The sequence below is a fragment of the Coturnix japonica genome, chromosome 13 (genome assembly GCF_001577835.2).
Source record: "Coturnix japonica isolate 7356 chromosome 13, Coturnix japonica 2.1, whole genome shotgun sequence".
Taxonomy (NCBI): domain Eukaryota; kingdom Metazoa; phylum Chordata; class Aves; order Galliformes; family Phasianidae; genus Coturnix; species Coturnix japonica.
The window spans coordinates 6193545-6210207 of NC_029528.1; the positions used below are offsets into that span (position 1 = coordinate 6193545).

General features: G+C 47.2%; 1 protein-coding gene across 4 annotated transcripts in view; it reads left to right on the top strand.

Annotated features, from left to right (window-relative positions):
• Window positions 1-7580: 7580 nt before the first annotated feature.
• The window catches only part of SGCD (sarcoglycan delta), a 297420-nt gene continuing 288337 nt past the window's right edge, over window positions 7581-16663 (top strand). For 2 of the 4 annotated variants that reach the window (XM_015875787.2, XM_015875791.2), the window contains exon 1: window positions 12174-12285. The gene's annotated coding sequence lies outside the window, so the exon portion shown is untranslated. Of the gene's footprint in view, window positions 7649-12172; window positions 12286-16663 lie in introns of those variants that run through there. The other 2 variants (XM_015875788.2, XM_015875793.2) reach the window with 2 other exon arrangements.

The window sequence follows — 16663 nt, forward strand, 5'->3', positions numbered from 1 at the left end:
GGCTCTCCTTTCTTGCAGGCACAACAGCCGATGCTCAGGGACATGGAGCCCCAACCCATTCCCCATTCAGTGCCTTTGGTCCCGTGATTGGTATTGCTTGACCTTCAAACATCCTTTATTTTTAAGTAGATTAGGAAGAAGGCCTCTTGGAGGGCTTAAAAGACTGTATACTGAGGATGATTTCTGCGACCCGATATGGATTACCATAGTTACTCTGTGTGAACATGGCAGCTTTCCAACTCCTCTGCCAGGAATGATCTAAAAGCTTTTCTTTTATTGCGTTCTGAGGTGAGAGCCTGGCTTTAAAAAGCTTTCAGAGTTTTAATCCTTTCCTCCAGTTTGCTGCACTGGGAGGCCAGTGCCTCTCTATCTCATGGCCAGTATTGCTGATAACCAACCAGCGATGCATTGGGGATCTCTGTGCATGACCAATCACTTAGCTAATTGAGCAGACTGAGAGCTGTAGCTCATGGATCCCAGTTCTCTCCCCCATCTTGTATTCCTCTGACTTCTTTCCAGGCATGTTGTGTAGAGCTGGTGATGGTCTCCTTTCAGCATGGGGCGTGTGCATGTGCTCGTCCAGGTCTGTAGTTAGCAAGAGCGGCAGAATGTAAAGGGCAGTCTCTTGAGTCTTGTTATCTTCTTATGCACAGTAATAGCACAGTCTGCATGCCATTCATGATTTTTATTTAATAGAGTTTCCTGGTGTGTATTTTAGGATTCATTTAAAAATACATCAGTGATGAGCGGGGTAGGAAGAAGAAGCTGAGCCAAAAATTCTCTCTAAAAACAGACCAATAAGTATCTTCCCCTGCCTGCAGCTTACATTTAGGAGGATTCTTAAATCACTTAAAGTGATTTTTAAAAATCACTTCTTAAAAAAAGGAGTCTCAGGGAGAGATTATTGGGAGGATTGCCTGATGCCAACACAAGTTGGATGAAGGAATTTCTTCCTGGTTTAATGTTGAACTGGTGTTGATTTGTGATTAAAGTGAAACTGGAAATGGTACACAGTGTGTGCAATAGCTCAGCGTCCCTTCTGGCACATTGTTTATGATGAAAAAGTCCAGGGTTCTTTAGGTCATGCAGATTTCTTCCTTGGGATTTTACTTGGGGCTTTGCAGCCCAGTGTGTCCCTGTCATACTGGACCACCCCCCAAACAACATCTGGGAGAGGGTGCCTGTTTTCCATTTTATGTCTCTATTTGGCAGGTCCAAGATCTACCAGGTGGGGACAGAACCTACCTCTCTCAGTCTCAAATCAATTTTTTATCCACGAGACTATTTTTTATCCTGCTGCACTGTCTGGAAGTGATAAATTATTGCTCTAGATAACAAATACCTTCTTCTCCCCCATTGCTTACCCCTTGTCCATAGTGAACTCTTTCCTACCTTCAATAGTTGGGCTAAAGGCCGAACAAAAACCCACATTATGGTCAAATGTCAGAAGGAAAATCCAGTTTAAAACATCTGGGTTGCTGGTACAAACAGCTGTACATTTATTCATCTCACTCCCAAAATGAGAAGCTCAGCCCCTGCACAGGGTCTCAAAGATCCTCCCTGGGAAGGAGGAGATGCAGCAGGGCAGGGCTTGGCTGCATGGCGTTGGCTGCACTGCTGTCAAGGTGTGCACTGCAGGAGCTTCACCTCTGCCTTTGCTGCATGTGATCAGGTCCTCCAAGCCCAGCACAGAAGATGTTTGAAATGCCATGTTTTAAATATAAAACAAACAAAACTCAAGCCCTCAAGCAGCCTTCTTTTCCAAATCGCAAGAGATCCATGACCAAATGCAGACATACATGCAGGTTACTTAATTAAAATTAAGCCTTCTTTGCCATTCCCCTTCGTTTACATTTCCAACAGCATCCCCTTTTAATGCCCATGGCAAGATTCATCAGCTAGAGGCTGTACTTTTTACAAGGTTTGATGAAGATCATTCAGGAGTCAGTATTTTGCCAAAAGCTAAGTGATAATTCCAGTGGCTTGCATATAATTTACTCTTTCATTTCTTTTTTCTCCTCCCTGCTCTTTGCATTACGCTTTTGAGTTACAGCAGAGCAAATGAGGCATGCTCGTGAAGTATGAAGGCTTCACCTCTTTGCCTTGCTTTCCTCCCTGCCTCAGCTTCATTTTGTGTGATTTCTGAATAACAGCAGGAGCTCCGAGAAGCCATTGTGTCTTTATGTACAAAACATCAGCTCTCTGCCCAATTCCTGCAGGTTTTGTTGTTATTCAGTGAGGTAAGCAACAGTGATTTTGGCAGGACAAAACTGACTTGTTTAAAGGAGTAAAATGGGGAGCAGGCAAAGGGAACCAGGGGTTCCCAGATACCTTCAGGCCCCTTCAGGTAACCTGATCTGGACAAAAGAGGTGGATCCTGACACAGAGATATTCATGTCTTTGTGCTTGAACTTTGTGTAGAAAACAGGCTTAAAAACATCTGGGCAGCTGAATCCCTTCCTAAACACGTCCATCCATGCCCATAATACTGGGGCAAAAGCTTTGTCCTAATGTAGTTAAAGCACAGATATACCCAGGGCCATAAATCACAGTGATTTGCAGCAAGGGTGATGTGCAGCCAGGTGCACACAGGAGTGCCACAGGTTGCATTTTTTCTCTTGACGAAGTCATTTCTTAGTTCTTGCAATGCAAATTGTGGGAGTGATTCTCTCTCTGTCTCCCCTGGAAGTTCTGGTGGGGCACTGCCAGCAGGGTGGCTGTGAAGGGCACTGGGAGGAACAGGCACAGGTATCCAGAGCAGGTAGTACCAGTGTTTAGCTTCCAAAAGGCAGAAGTCTGCTTGCTGGAAACAAAGATCTTCCTCAGGAGTGAGCTAACACTCAGTGATATGAAAACCATCTACATTCATTTCAGAGAGAAGGTTGTTTGGAGGAAGTATTTCCTAAGACCGAAGCAGGCTAGTTAGTTTGTAATCACTTGGGTTTAAATAATTCAAAAGGTGGTGCAGAACTGAATTAGTAAATAGTCTAAACGACATGGCTTTACGGCAAACTTTATCAAAGAAACCTAATTTCCCTCTCTGATTATATTACGTGCCTGGTTGACAAAAACGATTGTATAAAATTAGTGCATTTAGACTTTTGTAAGGTGTTTGACTTGGTGCTGAATAACATGCTGATTAAACATTAGCACTATTCAGTGACATTAGAATATACATTAAATGGATTAAGAGGTGTCTTACAGAGTTTAACAAGTAGTTCTCAATGGAGAACTGGCACCAAGCGGACCTGTGGTTTCTGGGGAAGATGAAAGTGAAGTCAGAGTACCAAAGCTCTCCAGTGTTTGTGTCAGTGATCCATAGCAAAACACCAGAGGAAAACATTTGCTAAGCACAAAGAACAAGGAGGTGGTATGCTGAGAAAAGGAAGGGAGAATGGCACTGAGGAACCTGAATCTTCTGATAAAGATGATGAAGAATTTATCAAACTAGATGTTGGTCTGCCCAAGGACACAGCCCTGCATTTACTATTGACCTGTGGGAAGAAAGGCACACTTAAAAGCCCCTCCCTGTCCATCAACACCATGTGATGGACTATCAAAAGGAGTTTGTATGGCCCATGTCAATGGGTCAAGTAGTGAAAAACAGGAAAAGAGGTAATTTTCCTTCTGTGTGCATCATTGTTAAAATCAGGTCTGAAATGGCAACAGGCTGTGTTGCAACTTAGGAAGGATATGGAAAAGCTGGAGAATGTGTAGAGAATGTGGCTGAAATAGTGTGGGAGTCAGAGGAAATATCTGATAATAGGAGACCTGAAGAGCCCAGTGGATTTGTTTGACCAAAATATGCTTAAGGTGACTTTTTTCCTGTGTGAGTCTGTTTCTGGGGAAAAAATATGATGTCCTAAGAGAGTCTCTAATTTATCAAACAGAATTGGAAGGGTCGATGTTTGAAAGCTGAACAGGATATAACTAAATGAAGTGTGTGTTGTGGTGGTTTTTGTTTGTTTCTTTGTTTGTAGCTGGAAGCTGATTTTGGTTGTTGGAACAAATTCTCAGAACAAAATGGCTTCAGAGTCAGGCTCTGCTTTTCTCTGCTGTTGACTACCTTCAGCCTTAGAGCTGTGTGCGATCAGAGACAGCCAGGTGAAATGCAAAGGTTTGTTACAAGGTCAAGTGAAGATTTAATGACTCTTCCTGGCCTTCAGCCTGATGAAGTTATAATTGCATAAGAACACATTGGTTCTAAACACGATGTCCCCTGTTTTCAAAAGGAAAAAAAAAAAAAGCCCTACCAGGGTTATTAGCTCCATTCCGTGCGACAGTTGCTGCTCATACATTTTTAACATTTTTATCTGGAAAACTCATTGACATTTTGTTTGGAAACACATGGTGCAGCTCAGCAGTGGAGTGCATTTCTTCCCAAAGCCGCACCATCTGGATGCGGACATATCGGGGCTGCCCCAGAGCCCTTCTCCATCCAGCTGCAAGGGTTTGAAGGCCCAGAGAGATCCACCACCAGTAGTGTTCTTTGTGCTGAGCTCATGCTGAGGCCACCCCAGCTGGTTCACCATGGGATGGGATCCCTGGTCCTTTTGGGTTGTAGCTGTCTGTGAGCTGCTCCCACGTGGCCAGAGCTCAGCTCCGTGCTCACAGTATCAGCAGCGACAGGCAGAGGTATGGCAGAAGGAAGAGATTGATGAAGAAAACCCAATTCCAGCATCAGACTTTGTGGATTTAGATGCAAAAGAGCAGCTAAAGTTATGAAAAACGTCAAGAAGTGTTTCTCGTCAGGGAGCTGTCAGTGAATTCATACCATTCCCACTGCCTCAGCCAGGCTCTCCCAGGGCTCCCCTTCTGAAACCAGAGCAGTCACCTTGTGCTGGGTCTGTGCACAGGGATGAACATCTCCCTGCTCCTCAGCTATGAGCACAAACATTCTTTGTTAAAATTCTTTGTACCATTTGGGTACAAACTCTGCACAGTTCTCATGCCTACAGTCTGCCCATCGCCTGGTCAGTTGAGGAGTGCCACTTTCTCAAGATTAAAGCTGCCCCCAGGTGAAATTTGGCTGAGATTGTCTCACCTCCGCTCTCAGTGCAGGGTGTTTGTTACGGATTTCCCCTCACATCGTTACTGTACTGTTTTACCCATTTCTATCAACTAAATCTCAAATGCACCCAAGCACCACAAAGCTGGCAGCGACCTCACAGACCTCGGTTACTCCAATTATGGGCAGCAACTACGATGTGCTCCGAGGCCATGGAGTCTAAGTGGGAAGGAGGGAGCGTTGCAGGAGAGCCTTTAAATTCTGAAGCGAAACTATAATTAGCTGTAATCGCACCCAGAGTAACTTCACTGCTATAATTCTCAGCAGGAAAACAATTACACTGCAGCAGTATAACCCGACAGACACGCTGTAAATACAAAACATCCTTTGGAAATATATGCTCCATATTCTAAATACATTTAGAATTAAGGCAAACAATTCTTTTCTAATTGGGATTCGAGGCAGACGTGTTGGTGTGGGTTGGATTTTATTTTATTTTTTCTTTCTGTTCCTACTTTTTTTTTTTTGCTTTATGGATATATAGAGAGCCGTGGTGTTAGGTGATATGTCAGTGGCACGCCCAGGCTGTGGTTGGAGGGGTGGTGAGGAGAGCTGACCCTTATGCTTGGGTTGTAGTTCACTGCATGGGTTGTTTCTGTCCCTTGAGATGGCCACGGCTGCACAGGGAGCTGTCTGGATGGATCGCAGGACATGAAGCACAAAGCCAGAGCTGCTTGTGTTCGGGGGATGCAGCAGCCCTGAAGAGTGGGAAGGCTGCAGCTGATTCAGTGCCCTCGGAGCTTTCCGGTCACTAGGGGGGAATAGAGCACCGCAGAGCGCGGGGCTGATGTACTGCCTGAACTGCCGGAGCTTCAGGGGCTGCCTGCCCCACATACCGCAGCTCGGCTGCTGCCCCCCCGAAACGGCATAGGCAGTTGGAAACAGAGAGGAAGGAACCCCGGGATTTCACCTTTAGTTGGTGGAGAATTGCTCAGGGTTGGTGTTGGCAGGTGGTCATTTTGGGTAACGAGATGTTGATTTGCCAGGGGTTATTTTAAATTACAGGGCTTGAAATAAATTTCTAAACTTTGTCTGGGGCCCAGAGCACGTGCAAGGGGAAAATATTAAGAGCTTCCTTTGGCTCTTGAAGTGTTTTTTTTAATGGGATTTATATGCAATCTAAGCTGCTGAAAGAGGGAAAACTTGACATTTGTTGCTGTCTAACCCAGCTCCTGTTGGGGAAGGTGAACCAGACAGACTGGGACAGTTCCTTGGTGTATGGGAAATTGGTAATCACAGCCTGAACCTCTGATTAATCAGCTGAGGCAAGTGTCGGGGTCAGCTGTGGGAGCACAGGTGAGAGTAATTTAGCTGTACTCCTGGAAGGGGTGGAGCTTGACTCCATCTCCTCTAGACCTCATTTAAGGGCTGACCACCACTAAGGCAGCATCTCTTTGAGGTTGCTCCTTGGTGGAGATTGCCTCAGTGGTTCCTAGCAGACCAAAGGCTTCTATATGGGTGAATTTTTCCTGTAAATAACCTTTTGGGTATTTATAGCTATCATCTTTTTGTTATTGTCACCGTACACTTGGGTTCTACCTCTTCCAGATCAACAGGAGAAGAGGATGGAGAGGGGAACAAAAACCAAAGCAACATCACAAAATGTATCATAACACAACGCAACACAGCAGATCACCTCTACAGAAATGTATTGGAAAATCTGCAGAGCTCTCTGGAAACAGAACTATCTTATACATTTTAAAATCATTCTATTGGAATACAGTCAACACAGTGATTTTGTAAACCTACAGGAAGTTTTTCATTATCCATTGAATACTTTGGATGTTCTTCTGTATGGGCAACATACAGGCTTACATGGCTGTGTCAGTAAATCTAAAAGGGACAGCTTCCCATGTTGCACTTATTCTGCCATGACAATTAAGGCTGTTTTCAGAGGTTTTCTGTATTTTCTGTTAATGTTTTTTCCATTTGTATTTGAGGACGTGTCTCCATTGCCTTTAATAAGAGTGACTAAATTGTAGAGTGTAAGGAGGGTTGTGCTGAGAATTTCCCAAGCTTGTTCTTTCTTACTGCAGGTGCAAGATAGGATCAAGATGGAGTTTCAATGAATTTCCATTCTTGTTTTCAGAGAAAAGACAAGTTTGCGTGGACCAGAGCAGGAGATTGCAAGAACACGGTCACTCTGAGGATGAATGCAAACATGTGTAAGTGAATGTAGATGTAAACGCGCAGATAATCATGCCACAAGTATAAACAAGAATATTTCTGCTGTAGTTATCACCTCTTAGAGCTTCTGGTTTGAAGGTAATGTGAATTGGTGATCAGATGTAATCACCTTTGCATGGATTTTATATGCTTTGAACACGGGGAGGCACAAACACACGGGGTATGGAGGAAAATAAGCAATTGTATTTCTGTTTTGCCTATCTTTATCGCATGAGCTCGACACATGGTGACTCACCAGCAGCAGGTGGCCTGCAGTTCTGCTGGGCAGATCAGTGGTGGCAGGCAGGGGGCTGCTGGCCCTATATGGCAGCCCAGAGGGGAACTAAAAATAGTTTGCAGACTTCCAGCATAGTAAAAGCATTTGTGGGCTTTGAGCAGAGTCTGCTTCTGAAGGTAAGAATTGGAGCTGGTCTATTTCATCTGCCATTTGTGCTGTTTTTTGTTTGTTTTTTTTTTCCTCCTTTCTTTCTCCTGCATGAAGCTTGCCTTGGCAGTGCATCTGCAAGTGTTATCTGGCAGAAGGCCTGGAGTCGGGAATGGTAAACAGTTACTTTCTCTGTTTGTAGAAACAGGGCTGGGAGTGGCCAGCTAACGGAAATCAGTGGGACTGAGGGCATTTGTAGCTGAGGAAGAGACAACAGAGGGATGTGGCAGCTTGCAGGACAGCTCTGTGTGCCCTGTGCTGAGTTAACCACTGTGGTGCAGACCTGCTGCCCAGAACCCCACAGCAGTGCTGGGAGCTGCCCTGGCTGCTCGTGTTTGTTAGGTCTGCACTTCCCTCAGCCCCTGATGAGGGGAAGCAGCAATCTCATTTTTGCTCTGTGATGCCGGGTCAGCTTCTGGTAACGTCAGCGCCAGCAGCCAAATGGATGTTAATTTGAGAGGGAAAAGGACTGAACCTAAATTAATGTGGGCTTGCCTGTGTAATTATCGTTATTGGCTGGTGGGGAAGGAAGACCTTGTTCACTCTGTGCATTTCTGTGGCTGTCAGGCTGTCACGAACCAAGCTGGGAGAGGAGTGCTATATTCATCCAGGAGGGACTCTGTCATCCCCAAATGATTCCCTGTCATCCCCAAATGATGATATCCTGCTTACTTCAGACCAACAGGCAATGGAGATGCACCCACCAATACAGTGGGTAGGATTTAGCTGCGCATGTGGAGAAACTTTTCCCATTGAGTCCAGAGTTCACGATCCTGTTCTCTGCAAGCAACCACAGAGAGGTGCATGGAATTTTAGTTAGGGTTCAGTGCTGCATTCCCAGGCAGATAAGAGTCAAAATTGGAGAAAATGACTGTATGCTTTAAGGCTGGGCAGCCTTACTAAGTGCTAGACATAAACTAAGGAGAAATCCTATTTGGCAGCAGAGAGAATCTGCTGGGGTTGGCAGTCTGAAACTGCTGTGCGATAATTGTTTTCTTCTCCAATAAACCAATGCATTGATTGGGGGTAAGCAGGAAGGATCAGTTCCAGTGGATCTCTGCATGGTGTTGTTACCACACTGCTTACTTCCCATGGTCACAGCTGATCTTTGTGTGCTTCCCTCTGCTGAGCAAACTGGATGTGACAGAAGACAATGTAATTTAGTTTTCTTATCCCTCTTTCAGAAAATGAATTGCTACATATGATCTCATATGCTCACCCTTGCATATTTATGGGGAGTCCCCAAATCTAATTTTCATCGTGCCTGCCCCTGGTTAGCACAGACTTAATTTTGCTGCTTCTAAACAAATTCCTCTGACAAAATAACATCATGGCACATTGAAACAGAGCAGGTATTTTAATACAAGCATGCTGAATAATCAGTTCAAGCATGCACAAATATTGTCTTCACAGTAGCTAAGTGACCAGTTAGTTGCAAGATGGCATGTGAGTTTACAAAGAGCTGTTCCCCAACCTTTGCATGTGCTCTCCAATGTTCTTGAACTGACATTTGCTACGAAAGGGTGCACACAAATGATTTGCAATAGAGAGGGCTCCTGCTTGTTTACTTGCCTTAATAACTCGTGACAAGGACATCAAGGTCCAAAGCATGCCGGGCACGCTCATAGGAAGGAGGTAACCACAGATGCTGTCGGTAATCTTACTGGGAAGATTACAGCAGTTCTTTGGGCTGGTCCTCTTTAGCTGGCCATCTGCTTTGCATTCCCTGGTGGCACTTGGGTTTGGATCTCCAGTTTGTTTGTCATTTCAGTCTCCCACTTTATTATTTCCAGAGCCAAGTGAACTGCTGCCAATTCCAATGCAATGAGATTGCATTGTGAGCTTTGCAACATGGTATACTTTTTTCTTTTTTTTTTTTATCTTCAAGGCTCAGCTCCTGGAATTAGTTGATTATGTTAGAATCCCAGCATTCATTAAAAAGGAAGGGGGGGGGGGGATGGAAAGGAAGAAAAATATAGGGTGGATCTCTGCTCCTCGTGAACTGAGAAAAAGGTTTGTGAGAAGATCCCTGCAGACAGCAACTCAGACTAAATAAAAAGCGGCATTTTTTTTTTCCTTTCATTCCCTCCTCCCCAGTATCAGCCTTTTTTACAGACAATCATCCTGTTTCTGAGTCTCTCACTCACGGTTTTTGAATGCTGGGTGCTGGCAAACCTGAGCAGCAGCTGTTCCTTCCTAAAGGCAGGGAAAACGAGTAGAGCTGTCCCTACCAGGACAAGTGATTTCTCTCGACCTGTGCTGCCTTTCCCTTTGCCCCCATAGCACGCTGCCACCTGTGGCCATGGCAGGAGCATGAACCCACTCCCACAGCTCTGAAGTCAACCCAGATCCCAGAAATCCAGTGAGAAACTGGAAGGACAGGAATCTGTGTTAAGCAGAACCATGATTCCCTTGAGGTCAGGAGCAGCAGCTGCTGCTGTCACTGACCTCATAACTTTAAATACTCTTGGCTAAGGAGGTATGGCATTTGTGTTTGTGGCATGTCTGAGCTGCATGTAGGGCTTGCCCAGTTTTGGGGTGAGGACTGTCCCTGTTTCTCCAGCTTGAGGCTATATCTGGGTACAATTAATAGACCTGAGGAGTGTCATTTATACTTCAGTTTGCCATAGGTTTGCCTCCTCTTTTGTTTTTCAGTGGGAAAAAGATGACATTGAAGACTGGTTTGAACAAAATATGTTTGCTGGACTGGATTTTTCATCATTCTGGGCTGGGGCCTTAGGGAAACATATTTGCTTTTATTACTTTTTTTCCTGTAACTAAGTGGAATTAACATTCTCTGCCATTGCTGGCCAACTGGATCCAGTACTTCTTAAAAAATGTAGATACTTATGAACATATCAGAATTCTTCAGCAATAGTCTTACAGCTGTACCTCTGACACTGCAAGGCTGAGCAACGTCTCTGTGTGACTTACAAGTAGGAGTGCATGCACAGAGGTGTGTGTACAGGGCAGGACTTAGTGCACTTTCCATACATTGTGGTCTGATTTTTGAGTGGTCCTGTGTGGAGCCAGGAGTTGGACTCAGTGATCTGTATGGGCCTCTTCCAACGTAGGATATTCTGTGATTCTATGAGTTAATCTGAGGGGGCCTTGCTTAAAGTCATTCTGTTGGTGCTGATTTTACAGATCTCTGATGAACCCATCCCTGGAGGTGCTCAGGGCCAGGCTGGATGCGACCCTGGGCAGTCAGAGCTGGTGGGGGACAGCCAGTCCAGGGCAGGGGTTGGGGCTCAGTTATCTTTAAGGTCTGTTCCGACCTAAGCCATTCTGTGATTCTATCAACCAGAGCTCGGCACTTTATTGGAATTTTAAGGTAGTCTGGACTCACATTGATATGGGGAAAAGCCTAGACAGGAATCCATGAATACAAGCACAGCTTTGTCCTGATGAATATCTATCAGAAGCCACTGAGTTGACTGTGAACTTTGATCTTTAGCTCCAGAACATGAGAAAAAGCATTCACTGGTCTGATAAAACCAAACCATTTGTGTACAGTGGCAAAATAATTGACATTTTATGGTGAAAACAGCGTTTCCACTGATCCCATCTGTAATGAATGAAACTCGTACAGTGGAATTATGAAGCCTGTTGGTACGGAAGCCTTTGTAGCAGGGCTGGGTGCCGAGTGCAGGCTGCCTGAGGGTTGCCATGCCCTCACTTTGCACGTTGGGTGCTCTGGGAAATGGAGACCCAACGCTGGGCTGGGTGAGGGCATAAGTGAGCAACGAACCGCACTTCCTTCATTCCAGCTGGATCCTTTGGAAAAACCGCACTGATTTATCCAAAACCTTCAAGGGCAGGAGGGTGGGGAAGGATGCCCAGGGAAGTGCCCTCCGGTGGCGGCCACTCCGGGTCGGGGCTGGTGCAGGGGGGAGATGCGGAGCGATGCACACCGCTGCATGCAGCCTGCTCCCCCGGGGCCATCTGCTAACCACGGCCCCTGGCCGTCTCCTCCGAGAGAGGCAGCTGGCGGCTGGCCGCGGTCTGATCTGCTAAAAGCTTGTGGAAAGGAGAGGGCTGAGGGAAAGGAGGAGGGGGAAAAAAAGGGGGGAGGGGGAAGGAGGAAGGGAGAAGAAACGAGGGGGTAAGGAAGACGGGAAAAGGGGGGGTGGGAAAATGGGAGGGAATGAAAAAAAAAAGGGGGGGGGAAGGGATAAACGGGGTGACGGATGAAAGGGGGGAGAGAGAGAAAAGTGGGGCGAAGGAGACAAGAAAAAAAAAAAAAGGGAGAAAAGAAAGGAAGGAATCAAAGGGAGAAAGGAGAGGAAGAAAAATCAGGAGCGCTCCCGAGGGGGCGGGCGCGGCGGAGCGGAGCGGGTGGGGCGAGGCGGGAGGGAGGGGAGGCCACGGGAACCGGGTCCGCCTCCGACGCCGCTGCCCCCCCCCAACCGGGGCCGGGGCGCCGCGGCCGCGTGTCGGAGGCGGCGCGGCTCAGCGCCGCGGCGTGAGGCAGCGCCGCGCCCCCGCTGCCGGAGGAGCCGCTCCGCCGCCGGCCCCCGTGCTCCCGGCGGCGGCTCCGGCGGCGATGTCCTGAGGGGCCGAGCCGGTCCCCCCACCCCCGCCCCTTCGGCCGCCCGGTGCCCAGGTGAGTGCAGCGCCCTGCCCTGTCCGCGGCCAGGCAGACTCGCACTTGGTGGAGTTTCGGGCTCCGGCCCCGGCTGCCCTTCGCGGGGAACCTTCGGGTCCACCGCCGTGCCGGGGTAGCGCTGCCCCGCGCGTCCCTCCGTGCGGCGGCTCTCGATTCCCCTTCCCGGGGAGCAGAGTGGCTCTTGGCGTCGGGAAATGCCGCCTGGCTCCGGGGCTGAGCTCTGCGGTACAGGGGGGTTGTTCCCGAGGAGACTTGTGGCAGTGCCCCGCCGGTGCTGCGGGGCCGCAAGGATGGAGCCGCCGAGCCCGGTGCTATATCAGCCCGGAGAGGGATTGAGCAGCCTGGGGTGAAAACGGAGCTGAACCTCGGGAAGCCCCGGGACGCGGCCGGGCTGCCCAACAGGTGCGATGTCTGCGGGCGGTCGGTCCTCAGCTCCGGGCGGTTGTGCCGGTGTGCGCTGTGCTGCCGGAGCGCTCCGAGATGCAAACTTCAGAGCAGGAGATGCTGCTGCTGCTGCTGTGCGTGGGTGTTTCCCGCGGTATCGTTATTAATAATGGATGTATTTTCCAACAGAAAAGTTTCAAGGAAAGTAACAGATTTTTTTCAAGAGAGGAACTCGGTTGCTCAAGAATCGCGACGCTGAGGAAGGCTGTTGGTTGTGTTGGCTGTGTGCTTAATTTTCTGGTGGGCTTCTTGTCTGGCAGCAGATACTGCGGAAGATGCATCTCAGTCTGCAGTGTTAGCAATGCTCGTTGGGTTGTCTTTGCTTTAACACACGTGAATTTCAGGTATAGCATAAAATGCAAAGGGAAAAAGAAAGTCAGATAAAAACGTTTACCCGAGTGTTCCATGTAACCTTCCATGCTCCCGTGGATTCCCAAGTACTGCCTGTTAAGTCAACTTTTCAAACAGCTTCTCCCTAGAGAGCAGTTCACATTTTTTTTTCAAGGGGAGAAAGGATGGGTGAAATGGAATCGTCCAAATTAAGGCAAAATGAATTGCTTAATATTCAGAGGGGCTGATAAATGAGCCATTAAATCAACACTCGGGTAGTGGCTCATTGAAAAGAGAAATGAACAGCTCTCAATTGTGTGCTGAGCAGAATAGGTCGTGGTGACGTTCTTGCATCAGTTTGCTGCTCTGAGCCTTCCTGTTAATGGATACGTGTGCTCTGTGACATTCCCTGTGTGTGGGGATGAACTCCTGCGCCCTGCGAGTGCATCTGCTGTAAATGAGCACGGTTTCCCCACTTACAACATCGTTTCAAAGAGGAGAAGTCATGGTTGTGTTTTGTTAGGTATAAATTAACCTAATTCCATTGACTTCTCGTGGCGATGTGTATCGGTTGAGGATCCGGGCTGGTATTACAAACTACTGCTCTTTCTGAGGAAGAATTTTATTCTGAATGCCAGTTTGAGGCAAAATGATCCTGATAAATGAAAAATAAGAGTCATGATTTGGAAACGGCCCCAACGAGATGACTGAGAGTAAAAGCTCTTCAGAGATCTCCGCCTGTCAGTAATACAGTGCGTGAACTTTGCTCCTGAGCTCTGTGATTAACAGAGGTACAGCTGTTGCAATATGCTGGTTGCTGCTGAGGAATTACCTCTGTCTTCCCCCCTTGAAGTCATTGGAATTGAAGTGCAGTGAAGACATGGCTCGCTCCTTATGGTGCCTCCTGGAGGCTTTTAGTGTTTGGTTTGAGCTCGTGTGCCCATGTTGTCCTTTATTTGCGCCTCTTTGCAGGTGACTTAGGAAGGCTTGTGTTGCTTGCAGCTTTTAGAACTCAAGAAGTAGCGGTTCTTTTGTGTTTCAAAGCGAGCGCTATGAGCAGGAAATTGGAGGAATAGATTATCCCGTTCACTGCTAAGGCAGGACTGGGAGTTGATGCATGGCTTTGGAAGGCTCCTTGCCTACCTTTCCTTTGGCTGAGGGCAAGCCAACACGCAGACCTGCAGGCAGGCAGGGCCGGCTGTTCAGGTGTTTGTAATTATGTAAAGGTGTTATGTAACATGGTCTGCTGCTCCTTATTTAATGTGACGTGTGGACACAGTGTGCATGCATGGATCATCTGGGTGATAGGTTATTAGGTGGTGCATTAGGAGCTGCTTGAATGCATGGAGAGCTTTGTAGGCTCTGTGATGAAGCAGAGGGACAGGGAGGTGTTTCTCTCATGAGAGGAGACTCTAGATCTGGAAATGCCTTTAGATGGTGTCTGATGGTATGAGCACTTTGGAATTCTTTGCTATTCTTGTGGTCCAGGGTAGCTGCAGGTATGTTTCTGCACCAGCAGCCCTGGTTATGCTGTTCTTCATTCACTTCAGGCTTAAAAAGAAAAGTAGTACAAAGTTGTCCTGAGAGCCAACCATCCCACCTAATGTTATCCTGCTGCTTCTGTTTCCTTGCTTGCTATTTTTCTTTGAAGTCGTAATGCATTTCTTCAGTTCTTTTGATAAAGGCCAACTTGAGCTTGCTGGGAAATGGTCACTCTGTGTTGCAAAAGTGCCAGCATCTCACTGACATTATTTTGGAAATACTAGAGGAAAATAGAAAAGATTCACTTGCATTGATTAAGACCCTCAGGGCAGCTCTCTAACACCACAGTGGGGGGAAAAAAACAAACAACCTTCCCTCTTGTCTACTCCAGCTTTTATTTCATCTGTGAGAACCTGAGGCTTTGTTATCTGCTTACATCGCATCCCTTAGGGGTGCTTGAGGATGAAGGTGTCAGCCTAAAAGCTCTTCTCACCATCCGAGCCCATTTGTCTTTGGCAGTCCATGTGGCTGCCCAGCCTTGGTTCCCTGCCTCTGTACTGCTGACCACTGGCATCCTAAAAGAGGCAGAACTCATGCTGGCACACAGCTCCTCACCCCAGAAATATTTCCCAAGTGAATGTCAGAAATGAATTAACAACTGCTTGGTGCTTTCCCAGGGGCTTTGTTAAGATGGGTGCTGCTTAATGACAAAGTTGGATTTACAAAGTAACTGCAAGGAGAGAAAGCACAGGAGGAACTTTCTGTCTTTCATCTGCAGCTTTCTGATGCTCCGTGCAGCTCACAGCTTGTTTCTCACTGATTTTAACAAGAGAATTTTGCTGAATGCAGCCGGAGTAGTTTGGAAACATACCACTAACTTTTCTGGACAACAGGTTACTAAGCACAGCGAATAGCTTCACAGTTTCCTTTTCAATACCCTTGCCAATTTGTAGGCCTTCCCTGTGCTCCCTTGCTGTAGTCACCCACCCTCTGAAAGTTCTAAGGTGGATGCTATGTGAATGCCAGTGTTTCTTCTCAGTTTGGGTCTAAATATCGCAGAGATGAACTCTTCGTGGCCTGCTGACCGGGGCCGGCATAAGCACTGCTTTATGTTTCTGTGCCTTTCCCTGTGAACTTGGTGCCTTCTTTCTCCTTGCCTCCAGCTGCTGCTCTCAGTCCCGGTGTACCTGGATGCGCTTTGTACCGTACTGTTTCTGAGATGATCCACCCCACAGAATCACACAGAATCACAGAATTACCCGGGTTGGAAGGGACCTCAAGGATCATGTAGTTCCAACCCCCCTGCCTAGCAGGGCCACCAAACATACACATTTACTAGATCAGGTTGCCCAGGGCCCCGTCCAACCTGGTCTTGAACACCTCCAAGGACGGGGCATCCACAACCTCACTGGGCAGCCTGTTCCAGGACCTAACCACCCTTCTAGTAAAGAACTTTCCCCTAACATCCAACCTAAATCTTCCCTCCTTCAACTTAAAACCATTTCCCCTAGTCCTGCTATTATCAGCCCTTTCCAAGAGTTTACTCCCCTCCTGGGAGTAAGTTCCCTTCAGGTACTGAAAGGCTGCACTGAGGTCACCCCACAACCTTCTCTTCTCCAGGCTGAACAAACCCAACTCCCTCAGCCTGTCCTCAACCTCCCCAAGTTGATTTCTGCTGTTTTTAGCTGCTTTTCTGTTAAATTTGAGTACAGCTTAAAAATCTTATCTTTGTAGCCTTCGAAAAACAGAGACTCTTGCTTTTCAGTACAGATAGCATGCTGGGGTCATCATCTGTCTGCTTCTCTTCTTGGAATGGGAGGTGATGTGGTTACTCATGGGGGTGAAAACATTTCACATCTTAGCATCATGCTCTGTTTATCAGTGAACATTAAGTTTTAAGTATATCTGCTCTTGAATTTGGTGACGTTTTCAAGAAGCTGGTGATGCACAGGGAGCTCGCTGAATCTAGTGCATTGTATGTGGCAAGTTGGGCTGCTTTCTAGAATATTTCTGTGCTCTGGCTTTCCATCTCCTGTGTTGTGCTGCTATCGGCACTGTTTTGATCCTGCCTCTTCCTGGTGTTGTGGTGGCATTTTGGGAAGGCTTTTGGCTTTGGGGC